Source organism: Mobula birostris, chromosome 28 (assembly GCF_030028105.1).
Source record: "Mobula birostris isolate sMobBir1 chromosome 28, sMobBir1.hap1, whole genome shotgun sequence".
In the NCBI taxonomy this organism is placed as follows: domain Eukaryota; kingdom Metazoa; phylum Chordata; class Chondrichthyes; order Myliobatiformes; family Myliobatidae; genus Mobula; species Mobula birostris.
In genome coordinates, this window is record NC_092397.1 from 31,674,216 (window position 1) to 31,693,984 (window position 19,769).

The 19,769-nt window shown below is 44.9% G+C and overlaps 1 protein-coding gene and 2 non-coding genes across 3 annotated transcripts in view; all 3 read right to left on the reverse strand.

Moving 5' to 3' along the window:
• Positions 1-19,769, reverse strand: part of LOC140188978 (uncharacterized) — a 595,826-nt gene that overhangs the window by 394,265 nt on the left and 181,792 nt on the right. The gene's annotated exons all lie outside the window — the stretch shown is intronic.
• Positions 5,857-5,938, reverse strand: trnas-aga (transfer RNA serine (anticodon AGA)). Its single transcript has one exon. It is a non-coding gene; the product is annotated as a tRNA-Ser (tRNA).
• On the reverse strand, positions 11,680-11,751 carry trnaa-ugc (transfer RNA alanine (anticodon UGC)). Its single transcript has one exon. It is a non-coding gene; the product is annotated as a tRNA-Ala (tRNA).

The following is a 19,769-nucleotide window of genomic DNA, read 5'->3' on the forward strand; positions in this document are numbered from 1 at the left end:
ACTGAGTGGGTGCGGCAAAGGGACACTAGATTTGTCCATTCAGGACACCTTAGGCATTGATCGCCGATACTCTCCAGAACAATCTAATTTCTTCACACACTCAGTGAACCCTGAGATTTGGAATTCTGAGGATGTGCGGCTCAACAGGAAAGCAGTTCAGTCCATGTTGGCGGCAGATGATCTCTCGAATGTCAAGAGTGACTCAACCGATAGAATTTCCAATGAACACCCTGAATTCATAACAAGACCCTTGAAGCGCAATGCAATAAAGGGTTTTAATTTCCTTATTCCATAGTTTCATCACGAGACGGCGAAACAAATAATACTTTGGTAGAAGGAATGAAGAAATTTGAAATTACGTGGACACGGATTACTCTGAGAGGACCCGCCTCTCCCGCAGTGGAACTTGCGCAGTGAAACCTCAATGAATTTCTGGTGTATCGCCTAATCACTCGGCCATGACAACTGCTACCACACAGATAGTGAGGCAGAACGACATTTTCATGGGATCCTATCACTATGTCCCGGGTCGATTGGGCTCAACATCAACGCTGAGGGTCAGAGAATCTGAACTAACATCCTCTCCACATCCACTCTATCCAGGCCGCTCAATATTTGATAGGTTTCCATGAGATGCTCCCTCATTTATCTGAATTCCAATGAGTAGAGGCTCAGAGCCGTCAAATGCTCCTTGTATCTTCACCGTTTCATTCCGGGATCATTCTCGTGAGACTCCCCTGGGCCCACTCCAATGCCAGCGCATCCTTTATCAGAAATGGGCCCACAATTGTCTACGATGCTCCAAATGAATCTGATCAATGTCTTACAATTCATCTTCATTATAACCTTGCTTTTAGGTGCTAGTCCTGGCGGAATGAATGCTAAAATTGTATTTGTCTTTCTTACCACCAACTCAACCCGCAACTTATCCTTTAGGGAATCCTGCACGAGAACTCTCCAGCACATTTGCACGTCTGATTTCTGAATTTGCTCCCCATTTGGGAAATAGTCTTTCTGTCAATGTGCCTGACCATACATTATCGTACTCTGTATCCCAGCTTCCACTTAGTTGCCCATTCTCCAAGACCTTCTGCAGACTTCCTGCCTCATCAATATTACCAGCCCCTCCATCTAATTTTCTATCACATACAAAGCCATCAATTTCGTCATCCAGATCATTGACAGATAAGGTACAAGGCAGAGACCCCTCCAGAAGACACCTAGTTACCGACAAACGACTGAAAATGCCATATTTATTCCCAGACTTTACCTCCCAACAGTCGCCAATATATTTTCGATTCTCGTATCTTTCCTGCAATACCATGAGCTCTAGTTTTGTTTAGCAACCTTTTTGCATCACTTGACAAAGGCCTTTTGAAAATCCCAGTTAACAACACCCACTGACTCTCCTTTCTCTATCTCGACTGCTATTTCTCCAAAGAATTCCAACAGATCTGTGTGGCCAGATTTCTCTAAGAAAACCATGTTGACCGGACTATTTTATCAGACGCCTGAAAGCACATCCTTACGAATGGACTACAGCATTTTCCCAACATAAAATCCATGCCAACCGGTCCGTAATATCTTGTCTTTTGTAAACTTAAAATTATTTTTGCAATTTTCCTGTCGTCTGAACCATTCCAGAATCCAGTCATTCCTGAATAATCACTATTAACGCTTCCGTGATATCGTCACCCACTTCTTTCATAAACCCGCGGTGTAGTTCATCTGGTCCAGGTGACATCCGGAATTTCTAACATACTGCTGGTATCAACATAAAATGACAGACGCAAAAAGCGTAAGTTCCTCCGCTAGTTTTGTCCCCTATCCGATTGCCATCGTCTGAAGTTTACTCTTGTATTTTTAAACTTCCTACCTACCTGAAAAACGACTGTCTGTATCCTCTTTCCATCGGGCAGAAAGCAGAAGAGCCTGAAAGAACGTATCACAGGCTCATGGATAGTTTCAATCCCATTGTTTTATCTACTGAATCGTTTCTTAGTACGATAAGGTGTACGTTTGTCCTCACAAGTCACCTCGTTATGATGCAGCACCTTATTATTTACCTGCACTGTGCTTTCCCTGTCGCTGTTACACTTTATTCTGCACTCTGTTGTTGCTTTACCTTGTGCGATCTTAACGCACTGTGCAATGATTTTATCTCCATGGACAGTATGAACGAGAAGGTTTTCACTGTATCTCGGTACATGTGTCTAAAATATAACAGTTTAAATTCCCATCGCGGCCGCAGTAGGGAGCCCCGGCCTCCCTTCAGCGCAGCGTTTCCCAGCTGCCAATGAAACACAACAGAAACAAATCTGCCGGATCATTGGCCGCCAGCCTGTCGGTTAACAGCCGGACGCGCTCACCGATGCGCCGCAGAGACAAGTTTTGTGGAAAGTAGGAATAAATGGTTCAATTCTGCGTTGTAGAACGTGACCGACAATCGCTGCTGGGCGGGACTCGGTTTTTCACAATCTACATGACTGGTTTGCATCAGAGAGTCAAACAGAAAATGTTGGAAGTACACCGTAGTCAGGACTCGAAGCTGCGCGAGGAAATCCCAATGGTTTCAGGGTGCATCGCCAAACAATTCGGCCACGACTACACACTCCCACTGATTTCCCTTCTGGCATTTATCCAAACGGAGGAAGTGCTGCGCCTGGCCGTTCACCTCCTCCCTCACAACATTCAGAGTCCCAAACAGTCCTTCCAGGTGAGGAAACACTTCAGTTGTGAGCTTCTCTGGGTCATATACTGTATCGGATGCTCCAATACGGCCTCATCTACAACTGCAAGACGCAAGATAGATTGGGGAAACATTTTGTGGAACAACTTTGCTCCATCCGCAACGAGTAGGATTTCCCAATGGTCAACCATTTTAATTCTGCTGCGCATTCCCATTCTGACATGTTGGTCGTGGATTCCTCTACTGCCACGATGAAGCCACGCTCGGGATGGAGGAGCAACACTTCATATTCCGTCTGGGTAGCCCTCAATCTGATGGAATGAACGTCGATTACTCTAACCCGCTAATCTCTCCATTCTCCTCCTTTTGCTTTAATTTTCTGTTCCGGATTCCCTCTTGAGTCTTCACGTTTCCCCACATGTTTACCGCCTCTCTCTAGTCAACCCGCCCCTCCAAACTGATTTCTGCCTTTCAACCCTTTTCCTTTTCCACCAATCACCGCCCAGCCTCTCAAATATTCCTCTTTACCCAGCATATCTAACTTCCATCTTAACCTGGCTTCTCCTATGGCCCCCAGTTTTCAATACTGCACTGTCCCCAATATATCTACCTCTTGTTCTCAACTGGCTCCACCTATCACCTCCCAGTTTTCAATCTCCCCTTTCCCCTACATATCTACATTCTTTCATCAAATTGCTTCACTTATCACCTCCCAGTTTTCAATCTCCCCTTTCCCCAACATATCTACCCTCCTTCCTCACCTGTCACCTCCCAGTTTTCAATCTCCCCTTTCCCCTACATATCTACATTCTTTCATCAAATTGCTTCACTTATCACCTCCCAGTTTTCAATACTCCCCTTTTCCCATATCTACCCTCCTTCCTCACCTGTCACCTCCCAGTTTTCAATCTCCTTTCCCCAAGTTATCTACCCTCCTTCCTCATCTGGCTTCACCTATCACTTTGTAGCGTGAACCCCTTCTCTTCCCCGACTCTCTTATTCTGGCTTCTTCCACCTTCCTTTCCAGTACTGATGAAGGAACATGGTTTTTTATTCCTCTCCATAGATGCTGACTGACCTGCTGAGATGCCCCAGTGTTTTGTGTGCGTTACTCTGATTCTTGTGCCAAAAGATACCCATCATTGATCGCCGCCCACCTGGTTTTTGATTCCTTCCCCCCCACCCCCCCACTCCTTTCATTGCCATAGACTGCTGTCCTGGGCATTCCCCACAGTTCTGTTGTACATATAACATAGAAACAAAAGTCCCGATGATAACAGTCAGTCACTCACTTGGTCTCACCAGATCCGCGGCTTTTCTTCTGCCTGATCACGTTCGCCCACTTTGTCTGAAACTGAAAAATACCTTATTTTCTCTCTTTCCTAGTGGTGACGAATGGGGCTCCGCCTGAAACATTATCTGTTTCCCTTTCTACAAATGTGACCGACCCGTGAACTTCGCAGAGGAGCAGCAAGTCGCCGCTTTATTTAACTTGCACGTTGATGTGAACAAGAAGCGAAACGTCCCTGCTCCTGGATTCACAAAACGACCCGGAGAGTCGCAGTGAGATCCGTGAGGCAGTACCAGCGACCGGCCACTGGAGGGAACCGAGGGTCCGGGTCCTGTGTAGCAGCGCAGAACACTTCAGAGTTCAAAGTAAATTCAGTATCAAAGCACAAATATGCTACTATTAGATGCATATTCTCGAGAGGATTCACAGTAAGTGAAAGAAACAAAATATAATCAATGAAAGAGTGCACACAAGACGGACAATCAATGCAGAAAACATAACAGACTGAAAGTACAAAAACGCAAAATAATAATCAAATAAAGTTAACTAATGGAGCAGCAACCCTCCATGGAAAACATCCCCATAATCTGAGCAGACAGGGTGTGAAGGAGACGTGGAACGCTTGGGTCAGAGTTGGAGACATCTTCCCAGAAACAGAGGGGTTCGTTGTGGCATTACAGGGCCAGGTGTTTAACACAAAAATGTTACAAATCCATAATAAAAGCCCAACAAATTAAAGTCGATAATTGCAGAAAATGACAAGAGACACCAGAAACAATCCAACACATTACAGGATGGAGCAGCAGTTTAACTCAATCTGATTGCTTACACAGGGACAGTCAATTGACAAACATCACTGCTTTAAAATGCAAACTCATAAACCTTACTATAAGTACAACCCTGTTCTAGATTAGGGTCAGAGTCGTACAATTATTTTATGACTGATCCATTACAGGACAATCTATAATAACCGTCTGCATATATAATATTACTGGATTAAAAGGCAATTACAACGTACATAATCGATATAGCCATTGCAAGCACACATAACCTACAACAATTAACAAGTGAAAAGCACCAGAACTATACTGAATTGAAAGAAGAAACTGAAAGACGATCGAGCATGAACAGGGTATATATTGTCCCAATGGTAATATCAACAACTATCATCTCAAAGTCACTACACAATAGCATTAAACAGTTAGGCCAGCAAAGCAATATTTCTGTAAATCTGCTGAAAACCACTATACTATACACCAGTAGAATGGCCCGAAGTCCGGAGTTATTGAAGAATGAGTGTGCTTCAGCACCCCCGTACTTCAGGCTAGCGTGAGCTGAGAAAGTAATAACAACAACAACAAAGCAAAAATGTCTCTAGCACGAAATGTCTAGTTTCAAAGTGAGTTGTGGAAACAGTCAGTGTTGGTATGAGTGAAGTTCAGTGAATTGATCCTTCTGGTTCAAGTGGCGATAACAAATTTAAACATGAAATACATTGGTGCCCTGTAAGAGTTTCTGTTGGTTTGATCGTCCATGTACAATATATTAAGTTTATGTCAACATGAATGTAAGCAAGACAGGTCGTGGTAGTGTTCTGTTTTCTATATGTGGGTTTTTAATGACTGTATTAGGAACACACGGAGCGTACAGCGAAGGCCACTGGATCAACAGCGTCCCTGAATAGGCTGGAACCACCAGCATTTCGGATACAGTGCCGAACGCGCTGATGGATTGCGTCGTAGAGCCCAGCTGAATAAAAGCGGAACTTCAGGTGCACTTCTGGTTTTGGAGGCGGCGAACACAGATCGGTGTTTCGACTGGCTTTTTACAATCTGCATCCGTGAGAGGAATCAAGGCGTCAAAACCGATATAAACACGTAGTCGGCAGGATTCGAACCTGCGCGGGGAAACCCCAATGGATTTCTAGTCCATCGCCTTAACCACTCGGCCACGACTACAAGTTCTTCACAGCTGGATTCAAATCCCGGAGTCAGATAAACAGGGTTGATCCTGAACTAAAATCGGGGATTGCTGGAAATATTCAGCAGATCTGTTAGCGTCTGAGAAAAGAGAAACCAAATTCACTTTCAGCTCCATGACCTTTCACCAGGAAATCAGTCACTGAATTGGATGGAGTCTCAGTCAGAGCAGAGCAGGATCGGGAGATGTAGAATCCTTCTGCGGGGATTAAGAAACTCCTCGGCTAAGACGACCCTGATGGGAGTATTTTATAGGCTTTCGGATTGTAGCCACGGATCTGGTCTACAATTTACAGTGGGAGACAGAAAAAAACATGTAAGAAAGGTCAGATTACGTCAGAGGGAGTATTTCAAAAAGCATATAGATGGAAAATCAAGTTGACGAATGCATGGAATGCCTCCGAGATATCTGTTTGGTTGAGCCTACTGGGGAATAAACAATTCAGCACTGGGTGTTGTGTATTTTTTGGACTACGTTGTTTTTCAGTTGCCTCTAACTTGGCTGCAGTCTGGACAGCTGTTGTGAACAAGCCAAGGTAGATAATCCATCAATGGATTAAACACACAGTAGTAATTAAAACACGCTGCTCTTCAGAAGCGATTGGTGTTGGAATTCTGCTAATGAGTGGCCTCAGAATGGTCGAAGGCTCCACTGAAGGTTGCATGTAGGACGAAGTGTGTAAAGGAAATGAGGCTAATGTATGTTGGTATTTGCTTGGTGTGGTGAATAATATTCATCGCATTGATACTTCAAGCATATCTGACAAGAAGGGAACTAAGTTGCAAAGTTTTTTTTTGGTTTTTAATGTTTTAAAAATGTTATTAAACTATGGGCTCTGTTATCCAAGACTATTAAATATTATGTGGGTTTAGCTAATGACGTTTTGCAGAATCCATCCCTTTTGGAATAAAGTTTGGAACTGAGGTTTAAATGGATATGTTTTACTTCCCATGTTATTATTGCTTTGCTCTTTGTTCTGATGGTTACACAAGGTATTTCGCCCGGTGTTGTTTTTTTTTAGGCCAATTTTAATAAGTTCAGTGTTTGAAAAGCACATGCCATTCTAAATTTTTTTTTGTTGATCGTTTAATTTCTTATAGCTATGTTCTATTTTAAAATTATTAATTCCTGTTAAATTCCTTGATATATGGTATGAAATTAGTTACGTTATCATGTTTCTTCACGCTTTTGTTATGACATTATTTTTAAATCCTTATCGGTATTTTTTGATATAGTCATGAATTCTGCTGTTCCTTTTGTGCTATATTCACTGAGACAAAGAGTAATGTGATCCCCAGAATTTTCCGTGGATGGAAAAGGAGGAGATGTTGGCCACGGAAGATTTCAAATATGTAACATAACATAGAACTCGAACGGCTCAAGGACAGTAGAAGCAGACAGAACAAGTATCTTTGTACCAGACATGTACTTGGAAGTGAATATGTAATTTTGTGGAACCGTTTTACATCTTCCATTTTATGAGCTGAAAATTTTGGTATTTTAAAGTAAACACAACGTTGCTTCAGGTAAATTGCGGGTTAAGAAATCTTTTCCAAATTAGAAGTTATTGTGAAGTGTATTTGATATAATATAACATGCAAATGTGTGAATGTTGGGGTCAATCCCTGCCTGGAGTGATTGAAACTGTCACAATGGCGGGGGGAGGGGGGCGGTTGGCGTAGATGGTGGACCCAACAGGAAGACACAGACACTGAAGTACAAGGAACAGGACTTGACTAGGGCAGAGACGTGACAGGATGCAAACGAGCACGAACGAGAACACAGACTTGGGTTAGGACATGGACAAGACAGGGAACCCGGACAAGGAACTAAGCACTAGGAGCCTAGCCTTGGGCTCCGAGCCAGAGACTGGACAAAGAGCCAGAACCTGAGTCTGGACTAGGGCTCGGGCCCTAGAACCAGGCAAGGACAGGACAAAACTACAGGACAAGACGTGGCTGGGGTCTAGAGTCTAGGGGCTTGAGGCTGGGGTCTTGGACTTGGCTCTTGAGGCCTTCAGGCTGGGGTCTTGGCTCTTGGTTCTTGAGGCCTGCAGAGGCTGATAACTCGAAGGCTGAAACTCGGAGACAGACTGCGAACTGTACATAAACATAGAGCCGGGATTTATACTTCGAAAAGCCGGGACTCATCTTTAACACGACACAAACATGAGACAGGACAGTACATAGACAGAGAGCCGGGACTTATCCTCAGACAAGCCAGAACTCAACTTCATCTGCACACCAAGGTGGGACGCGTCCATCTGTCGGGTAACGGCAGAACGGTCAGACTTACCCAACAGAGGCAAAGACAAGACAAGACAAGACAAGACAGGACAGGACCCCATGCAGGGCAACGGCAGAACTGCCTGACTTACCCCACGGAGGCGTGGACAAGACAAGACAGATCTCCCCGCAGGCAACGGAAGAAACGGCTTGACTTACCCCCACGGAGGCAAGGACAAGAAGAGATAAACACCAAAGAACTACAGAAAGTTCCACCTCTGCATCGGGGTTGCTCCGAGTCGCAGTTCGGCCAGCAACCTCAGCTGGCTACAGAAACAACCGGATCCGTACATAGCTCGGAGTGGCTGGCAGCCACTCAGCTGGCCCTGGAAACAGCCGAATCCATACCGCAAAGACAGCTCCGACTACCGACAGCAAGGCTCCATGAAGAGATGGTTCTCCAACGCGACCTTAAGATGGGAAGTGGACGCTCGAGCCTTTCACAGGCAGGTTGCTCCCAGGGGATCATGACAAGACAAACCAACAGCCCGCACTCAACCCCAAGGCTACTTATATTCCAAGCCACAAGATGGGAAACAGGTGCCTATGATTAACTCAATCAAAACAAGGGACATTTGGAAGACCGGGAGTCCTGAGTCCACGGACTGGACTGTGAACCGGAATGCAGACTTCACGGAGCGGACCATGACACAAACTGGTTCCTGAAGGGAACAAAGAGCCATAAATTACCGATTGACGCTTGCTGGGAAGAGGGCAATTAATGGTTACTGACCTGGAGCAGAGTCAACAAACAGGAGAATTCAAGCCAATCAGATGGTCTACAGTCAATGACACTGGAATGGGATAACTGAACTGGAAAATATGAATATAAAAGTGGAAACTTCGAATGTGCTAGCAGCAATAACTCTTTCTAGAAACCCACCATCGCAAGGAAGAACTCCCAAGTCGGTGACTGAGAGAAGAAAGGGTGGATCACTTGGCCAACTGAGATGCCCTAGTTTGGTGATATAGATGAGAAAATTAGTCTGAGTGAGTATTGGTATAGCGGGAACAGCAGAATTCCTGTTCTAAGTTGTTGGCCCGTTGTCGACACAGTTACGTTGGTGTTTATGCAGAGACAATGAAGTGCGAGTTTTGATTACTGTATTTACAGAGTGAATTTCCTAACCTAGTTTGATAGGACTATCGATGGACAGGAACAAAAATACTCTTCAAAAATTCCATTTCTTATCTTGCCTATAAAATGATCTGGTTAATTTTGGAGAAGTTGAAATGTCTGATTGCTGTAATCCTATCTACAAAATGACATTTCTGTGTGATTTGCCAGCAGATCTGCTCCTCAGAATTTTACCAGCTATGGAGAGAATTACAGTATAATCCCAGCAATGTGGTTGTTGGTGGTTATTTTATTTATTCCTAAACTCAACTCATACTTACATATTCATCGGCTTTTCTAAAGAACATGGACAATCAGAATTTTCTTTCCCATTTGCTGATGCGTGAGGCCGGCGCCATTTGCAGGAATAAAACCTGCTGCAGAGTGAGGATTGATCCGACAGAGAGCGGCTCGGGATCTGGTGGAATCACATGGCGCATGGGAGCCGCTTCGCTACTCGAAACTCCCGCAACATGGAGCGACAGTGGTATAGGGATGAGCACAGCTGCCTTTCAAGCAGCTCACCCGGGTTCGATTCCCGGCGATCGCCATGAGTTTATACCTGTTTTTCAGCACTTGTCACATAAACGCCTCGGTCTGGAATCACTCAGCCACATCACTTCCTTCTCTATGAAATGACATTTCTGCCCGTCGTTCTTCTGCCATTTTAGACCAGTTTTTCTCTTCCCTATTTGTCTTACCGTCATCGTAAATTGGTGTCGCCCTATCAGAGATGTCCCCCGTTTCACTTCCCACCCATCGTCTCACCTTCTTTGACACAGAAAACTATCTTCTTCTCTCATCATTTCTAATTAAGTGTCAAGATCAGAAAGCGTAATCCTGTTTCATCACTCACAAATGTTTCTTGAGGTGATGAGTGTTTCCAGTATTTTCTGTTCAATCTATTCAATACCAGACACAGCTTCATGCAGCGGAGAACAAGATGTGTTAGACAAACGCTGAGCACAACAGCAATTGTCGTTTTACCCGCGACGTTCTCAACAAATCTCAGAAAGTGATGAAGTGAGTGGACGGAAATTTCAGTTAGAAGTACAAGTTTTTCTTTTTTAAGTTAAACGTGTGTTGTGTACACAGGTGACGTGACGGCGATTTGCGGTAAAAAAAATTCTGTTGAAGAATAGCAGACGATGGGTTCGATGTGTCGGCCTCTGCATAACAGGCCCAGCACATTCCCGCTGCGCTATTCTGCTGATAGGTAAATATCTCTGTTCTTCTCCTGTCTTTCTATTTGTTAATTTTGACGCTTTACCCCGATTATCTATTGTTTTGTTTGTTGGATTATATTCCCTGTCTAATTTCCCTCGTGTCTCTCTCACGCTTTTACCTTCCTCCCCGTCCTCCTTTCCCTTTTCATCACTTCCTGCCCCGTCCGGTTATTATCCGGTCTCTGTGCTCCGACCCAGCCGGATATCTCGACCCGACATTTCAGCAACGGATCTGATTTTCATTATCATTCTGACCCTATTCCTACGGCCCTGCAGTCAGACACGCTGGTTATCTCCCTCTGTGTCTCCTTGCCTTCCTTCTCTCTGTCAGCGGGCTGTTATTTAGGCTATAAACACAGGTGCTGGAAATCCCGAGCACAGAATGCCGGAGCAAATCACCGGGTCAGACAGCATCTCTGGGGAGGAGTAAACAGTCGGTGTTTCCTGTGGAGATGCCGCCTGGCCCGCTGAATTTCTCCTCCATTTGTGTATGCTATTTCGGTCAGTCTCCGACATAACGAGCAGCGACCGCAGTCTGAGGTGCAGCGGAGAATACACCCACACTCCAGGAATTATTTTGTCCAAACCCGAGTCTCGTTCACCTCCCAATCCGTCCATATGATCGAATGAAGGTCAGAATTCCGTCAGTTTTCAATAGTCCGCAAATCACTGGGTCTGAATGTGAAAGTGAGCTGCTGTCAGCAGTCCTCTCTCTCCTCTGTAGAGTCCTGCCGTCGGATGTCCTGCGATTCTCGTACCAGACGGTTTACCAACTGGTTAGAGCTCGCTCAATGATGCTCCTGTGAAATAAAAACAGATTGAAGAGGGGTTGGGGAGGTCTCACTGAAGCCAGGAAGTGGACACACCGGTGCGCTTTCTTGCTGTTCTTTGTGGCTTTCAGAGCGCTGGTTTGGTGGTCCACTCTCTCTCTCTTGAGGAGCCGTTTATTTGCGGTAATGAGCGGTCCCCTGGCCTAATGAATCATCTCTTTAGTTTTGTCCACGTTGAGACTCAACGCATCATTGTGCTGACTGCAAACCTGACGATTGGGTTTGCGTTTTGCAATGTTCAAAATTCAATGCTCACCAGCGTGGAGATGCCGGGGATCGAACCCGGGACCTCATACATGCAAAGCATGCGCTCTTCCACTGAGCTACATCCCCACTTAAAATGCAGAAGTGTTCAGGTCCAAACATTCCTGCATATCACAATTGAGCAGTGCGACACAGATAGTGTCTGATGGCCACAGTCATTCGGCGCCGAGTCTGCTGCACCATCCAGTGCGATCATACTTAATCCTTGTGCAGTTCTCTTCTTAAACACCATGATAATTTTTGTGGAATGAAACCAATTAGACTCCAGCAGAATGATCACGAAAAAGGAAACACGTACCACATTCTGAAGGATAATTTCAATCTCGCTGTTCTGTCTATTGAATGGTTTCCTTGTGAAAAAAGATGGACGCTTGACCTCACAATCTACCTGTTATGACACTTCACCTTATTGTTTACCCGCACTGTGCTTTCTCTGTCGCTGTTGCACTTTATTCTGCATTTTATTATTTATTTTCCTTGTTCTCTCTCAAGGAACTGTGTAATGATATGATGTCTATGAATAGTATGAAAGAGAAGCTTTTGTCGCATATTGTATCTAGGTACGGCAGCAGAAAGGGAGCACGGACACTAAACACGGGGACACAAAGAGACAATTCCAAACTCAACGATAGATAGTTTCTTCCCTTGGCGCAGCAATGCTCCACTCTCACTCCAGCGGTTGAACTTGATGGGGATACTGACGAGGATGCAGGCGAAGGTTTCAGGCAGGAAGGGAACGGAACAGTCCAGCAAACAATCCCTGGTTTGCAGAGGTATTTATGTGCCAGACCGAATTGAGAATCGCCCCTGCTATTTCTGCACTAACCTTCAACAAGGACAAAGGGATACCTTACGAGGCCATGAAGTATTTACACCCCAATTTGCCCCCTCTTTTGCAATCAGAGTATTGCCCATAACCTCACTAATGTTTTACCTTAGTTATATAGATCGTGCGTCCGTTTCCTGAGAAAATTAAAGTAAAACAATATTCTTTTACGTTCTCCCTAATCTCCTTTGGTTCCATTTACAGATGACCACGCTGACCATCGTGAAGGCCAATGTTGTTCCCTTGCTATCCTTTTGCTCTTAATATATCTGTAGAATCCCTTGGGATTCTCCTTCCAGTTGTCTGCCAAAGCAAACTTATACTTTCCTTTCCTCTCCTAATTTGCCCTTTAAGTGTTGTTTGCATTCTTTGCATGATTAAAGCATCATGCGTCCCTCGTCCCTGGTCTATCAAGGTGAACACTCGTGTCCCAGTCTATCGAAGAGGGCGAAATCCTCAAAACTGTCAAAATATGTAAGCACATCATTCTCATTCCACCGCTGGCTATTGATGTCACTTTCTGCAGAAAGAAGGAGCAGGTCGTTGTTCTCCATGGCCAGAGACACCGTATCTGTATCTGTATCACACAACCGAGTTAATCATGGGGCGATACATTCCCCAGTCTTTTGAACAATTTTGTCCCGCGTATCCACCTGTTCCTCGCCTCGACGCCCCAGTCACTTTGTGTCGTCCCGTCGCCTCCCATAACTGAACAGGCTGACGCGCTTGGGAAGCGGATTCATCTGTGCCGGATGGACTTCATTGCAGAGATATGAAAGAGGTAGCTGAACAGATGGTGCATCTTTTCAAGAATCACTAGATTCAGAAATGTTTCTGGAAAGTGGAAAATTGAAACTCTCTCTCCACCTTTCGAAGAATGGAAGGGGGCAACAACCATATGGCCTGATTTCAGTGTTTAACATGATGTTGGAGTCCATTAATAAGCATTATTTTACAAATAAATTATTTTCTTGTTAACTGATTTTTCAATAAGGAGACAATTCAGACATTAGGTACAAATGGAGTTAGGTGCCCTTGTGCAGGATTCCCCAAATGCTGACTTGCAGCTTGAGTTGGGAGTCAAGAGGTAAATACAATGTTCGCATTCAGTTTGAGAGGACACAGGTACAGTGTAATCTCATTTTAGAAAGGCAGAGACGAGTCACGATCAAGTGATGCGTGGATTTATTCAAGAGGTAACAAGTAGGCATGGTGCAGGGTTTATCAGTAAATTTGAGTACGTTTCACAAAACAGGCAGGTCAAAAACATTTGTACACATTACTCTCTGTACAGTGTGAGAGTGTGGGTTTCATTTCGTACCTGTCAATCTCTGGTGTAGGTGAGACTGGAGGTTCATTCTGTACCTGTCAGTCTCTGGTGCAAATGAGACTGAGGGTTCATTCTGTACCTGTCAGTCTCTGGTACAGTGTGAGAGTGTGGGGTTCAGTCTGTACCTGTCATTCTCTGGTACATTGTGAGAGTGTGGGATTCATTCTGTACCAGTCAGTCTCTGGTACATTGTGAGAATGTGGAGTTCATTTTGTACCCGTCAGTCTCTGGTACAGTGTGAGACTGTGGGCTTCATTCTGTACCTCTCGCTGTCTGGTACAGTGTTAGAGTGTGGGGTTCATTGTGTACCTGTCAGTCTCTGGTACAGTGTGAGTGTGTGGGGTTCATTCTGTACCTGTCAGTCTCTGGTACAGTGTGAGTGTGTGGGGTTCATTCTGTATCCATCAGTCTCTGGCACAAATTGAGAGCGTGGGGGTTCAATCTGTAACTGTCAATTTCTGGTATAGTGCAGAGGTTTAGTGCACAGTTTACCTCGAAGTAATGTTAATTCAGTTTCATTACTACAGTTGATAAATTTGTTTAAATCTTCTTTGAACAATTGGACACAATGATCCGCATGAATACAGTATCTCAGAATCAATGCTATCAGTCAATAACAGCATCAGACACAGGAGCAGTGTTATGCGACTGGGCCCATGGAGTCTGCTCCTCCATTCGATCGTGGCTGATTTATTATCCCTCCCAACCCTATTCTCCTGCCGTCTTCCCATAATGTGTGACACTCTTAATATTTAAGAACTTACCTACGTCCGCTTTAAATAGACCGAGTAACTTTACCACCAGAGCCGTCCGTTTTTAATATACAAATCACTTGGCTTCCTCAGCAATGAATGCCACAGATTCCTGTCTTCTATTTCCGTAGATAATGCATTCCGTTCGGTGCAGTCCTCTGCCACAATCCTGTCCCAGAGAATAAAGCTGTGGGTCTGCGCCAATCTTTTCACCTCCTGCCCAACAGCGTGAAACAGCATCCGCATCTCACCAAATGCATTCATCTCCCTAAGGTTCAAAGTTGAAAGATTAAACGAAATTTATTACCGAAGTATATACTCGTAACCACATGAGCATCCACTGTAAATACAATGAAACACAATAGAATCAATGAAAGACCGCACTCAAGAAAGACAGCAAACGAGCAATGTGCAAAAGACTATAAACTACGCAAATACAATAAAGAACAAACGAAATATTAATAATAAATAAATAATCAATAAATGCCGAGAACATGAACAGACTTGAAAGTGAGTTTATGGGTTGTGGGTACAGTTCAGTGTTGGGTAAATGAAGCTATCCATTCTTCTTCAGGAGTCTGATGGTTGCGGGGTGATGGACCTGTTGATGTGTTACCTCCTTCCTGATGGAGCTGTGTGAAGAGAGTATGACCTGCATGGCCGCGGCCCTCTATTCCGTGTAGATGCGCTCAGCGGTGGGGAGAGGCATAACTGTGCTGGACTGGGCTCTATCCATTACGCTTTCTGGGCTTTTCCGTACAAGGACACTGGTGGTTCCATGCCAGGTCCTCTTGCCACCAGTCAATATACTCTCCACCACACATCTATTGAAGTCTGTCAAACTTTTAGATGACATGTGGAGCGCTGCCGTGCCTTCTTTGTAACAGGAGGCATGTGCCGGGCCCAGGAGAGAGAAATGAAATGATAACACTGAGGAAGTTATATTTCCTCCTTCATCCTTCCCTCGCTGCTGCTCTCTCGTCCCTCTCCATCCGCACTGCGCTCTCACTTGGCTTTTGGCATAGATTCCCTTCTCACTTCTTTCATTTAATTTCGTGAGCTGAGTTTGTCAACTCACTCCTATAATGCTACTTCCGTGATAGCTCAACTACCTAAAATGTTTCCACTGCTTCTTACGGTGTTGTCTTCCACAGCACCGTCTCTTCAAAGGCATAACACGCTGCCAGGAGGTTATGACCATTGCATATTTATTGATGTCCGCATGCAACGAATATTTAGACAGGTCCTCTGAGGTATTTCCAGACCTGTTTTTTTTATATCCCCTCTGTGTTGTCACATTTACACTTTCAGTTTTCCAGCGTAAATGCGCGTGTGTGTGTGTGTGTGTGTGTGTGCGTGTGCGTGTGTGTGTGTGTTTGCGCGCGCGCGCCTCTGGTGTGTGTGTGTGTGTGTGTGTGTGTGTGTGTGTGTGTGTGTGTGTGTGTGTGTGTGTGTATGTTTGTCTGTGTGTGTGTTGTTTGTGTGGATGTGAGATTCACCAGCAGTTATAATTTCAATTTAATATTTGGGAACTCATTCCCAGACCAGAGAAACAACTCATATCAAGAGTCTGCCTCTGGGAGACAAAGGGTCAGTTTCGTAAATCAAAAAAGGTACTTTAATTACATTTTCTGTGGCTGGTTTTGGTATGTGTTAATAGCTTTTATTGAATTAATCAATCCGAATTTTATTTCTACAACATAAGAACATTTCTCAGAATATCTACTTAAAAAGCTGAGAAGATGGCTGCACGACGCAGCACGCAGTGGCCACTCCGGAATGAATATCTGTAATCTGTCAAGTAGGGTGCCGTGCACAATCCTGATTTGATGGAGGCGGACGTGAGAAACACAGAGGAACATCTGGTGAAACTTCTGAAATGCCAATTTCGCTGTCGCTCTACTGTGCGATCCAGAACCTCCAGAGGGGAGGGCCCCGAATACTCAGCGTTGCCTGTTGCTTGGCGGCTGGGGCCAGGGTCGAAGCTCTCGGCAGAGATGGTGCCCGATGCTCGGTGTCGGAGGGCTGATCGGAGTCTCGAGGTTTTTGGACAGAATCTGCTGTGATCGAATGCTTCCAAGGTGCTGCATCGGCAAGTTTGTGGCGCTGGAGCTTCATGGCAGGTAGAGTTTTTCATCCTTCTACCGTCTGCGTGAGATGATGGGGCTATCAGGACTTTGAGACATTTTTTTTTACAGTGCCCATGGCCTGCTCTGTATCAAATTACGGTATTGCTTTGCACTGTTGTAAATATACATGTATGTTATAATTATGCCTCTTTTTGTCAGTTTTGGTCTTGGTCTGTCTTGTATTTCTGTGATATCATACTGGAGGAACATTGTATCATTTCTTAATGCAGGCATTACTAAATGACAATAAACGAGGACGGAGTATCCTCATAATCTAATCTAATCAAAAATTTGGGGAGATGTTATGAGGAAGCAGATTCACCGGTTTGCCAAGTGAGATAGAAGACACGGATCAACACACACAAAATGCTGGAAGAACAGGCAGCATCTATGGAAAAGAGAACAGTCGACGTTTCGGGCCGACACCCTTCAGCAGGACTGGAGCAATAAAAAGATGAGTGGTAGAATTAAAATGTGGGGAAAGGAAAGGATGAAGCCAAGTGAGTTGTGAAACCGGGAGGGGCTGGGCGGAACAAACAGTTGGGAAGTTGTTTTGTGAAAGAGATACAGGACGGGAAAAGAGGGAGTCTGATAGGTGAGGACAGAAGGCCATGGAAGAAAGGAAACGGAGGAGGAGCACCAGGGGAGGCGATGGACAGGCAAGGAATTCAACCCCCGGCATCTCCAGGTTGGTGACTGTGAATTTAAAAAATCGGTGGGAAATCCCAGATGTTGAAATTCCGAGCAACACACACAAAATGCCGGAGTAACTCAGCAGGCCAGGGGATAAGCAACTGCCTGCCTGTCTTCACACCGTCCCACGTGGAGAGTTAAAACCCGACCCTTACTGTTTCAGTTACAAAGCTGTGGTGGTGAAATGGAAAACCCGCCCTGCGTGGCAGGGAGGTGCGAAGCATCAGCGATACTCCACATCTCCCCATCTGTCACTCACTGGTCCGGCCGTGATGGTCTGAACATGACACCAACAGGTAATCCCGGTGGAGGAGTTGCTGCGTTTGAGGTGAGTGCTTGCAGTACATCAACGTCGCGAGTTCCGCTCACAAGGTGAACTGCGGGTTCAACACTGAAGGAACTCCGACATTCATTCAATCATCAGGACAGGATTAGGAAGTTAATGGCACCTCGGCTGAAAACGTCCTATTTATTAAAAATGAGCCTACCAGTGGGATGAATTATCCGTCTAGACAATTAAGTAAAGTAAAACACATTTCGCGGGTGAAATATCGGGAACGAGGTGCAAGACGGGACAGAACACAAAAGGCACGGAGATAATAACCGGGTGGGCCAGAAAGTGGGGAAGCAAGAAAGAAAGGTGGAGAAAAAGAGAAAGAGGAAAAACAGGGAATGAACAAAAGAAATGAAGTACTTTTGAGTTTGTATACGAGAAAGAGACGGAATGGACCCAGACATATACTGGCACAGACCCAGACCATGACATGTACAGACACAGGCATATACAGACAGAGAATCAGACCCAGACATTTACAGACACAGGCATAAACACATACATACATTCACACAAAACATCGCGCAACATTCACAGTTCTACAATTCTTAATAATCCCTGTAGCAGAGTGGCGCAGCGGAAGCGTGCTGGGCCCATAACCCAGAGGTCGATGGATCGAAACCATCCTCTGCTATATTCTCTGTTGGCGGCAGCAGATATTCATCCTCATGTTTTGAAACACCAATGTGTCACATCATACATCCAGAGAGGAAACCGCATTTCAATTGAAATTCTTCATTTATTCCTACTTGTTTAATTCTTGTCTCTGTGGCGCAATCGGTGAGTTAACCGAAAGGTTGGTGGTTCGAGCCCACCCAGGGACGCTAGTATTCCGGTATTTTTTTCTCTCTCCTTTGTAACCGAGAAAATGTTCAGCAGCATCTATGGAATAAAGTACACAGTCGGTGTTTCAGGCCGAAACCCTTCTTCAAGATCATGAAGCAGCCTAGCCTACTGAGTTCCTCCAGCCTTTTGTGTGTGTTGCTTGGATTTCCAGCATCTGCTGCACATTTTCTCGTTTGTGATTCGACTAGTGCACGACGAAGTCTCTTCCATGGAATTGGATTGGATTGAATTGACTTTAGTAATTACGTCCTTCACATACATGAGGAGTAAAAATATTTACGTTACGTCTCCGTTTAAATGTGCAATGTGCAATTTATAGTAAATATGTAATAGATATTACTATATTTATTACAGTCAATATGACAAAAATACGATTCTATCAGCTTGAATTAATCAGTCTGATGGCCTGGTGGAAGAAGCTGTCCCGGAGCCTGTTGGTCCTGGCTTTTATGCTGCGGGACTGTTTCCCGGATGGTAGCAGCAGAAACAGTTTGAGATTCGGGTCACTCGGATCCTCAACAATCCTTCGGACCATTTTTACAAACTTGTCTCTGTAAATGTCCTGAATAGTGGAAGGTTCACATCTACAGATGCGCTGGGCTGTCGGCACCACTCTCTGCAGAGTCCTGTGATTGAGGGAAGTACAGTTCCCATACCAGGCAGTGATGCAGCCAGTCAGGGTGCTCTCAATTCTGTGCCTGTAGAAAGTCCTTAGGATTTGGGGACCCATACCAAATTTCTTCAACCGTCTGGGGTGAAAGAGGCGCTGCTGTGCCTTTTTCACCACGCAGCCGGTATTCACAGACTCGTGAGATCCTCGCTGATGTGTATGCCGGGAACCTTTCACCCTCTCAACCCCAGATCCATTGATGTCAATAGGGCTGCGTACTCTGAAGGAGTTTGAATCTTCCCTTCGACGGGAATTAGTGAAACCCTCTCTCACTGCTCCCCCTTTGTGATCTCAGCTCTTGTTTTTCTGCTGTGTTTCATTACCAGCTGGGAAACTCTGCGCTGTCCGGAGGCCGGCGCTCCCTACTGCTGCCGCAACGGGCTCAGGGGGAATTGAATCTGTTCTACGAGTTTCAGTCATATACTGTACCGTAATACAGTTAAAAGCTTCTTATTCTGACTGTTCAGAGAGATCAAACGATTACACACTGTATTGGGAGAGAACAAG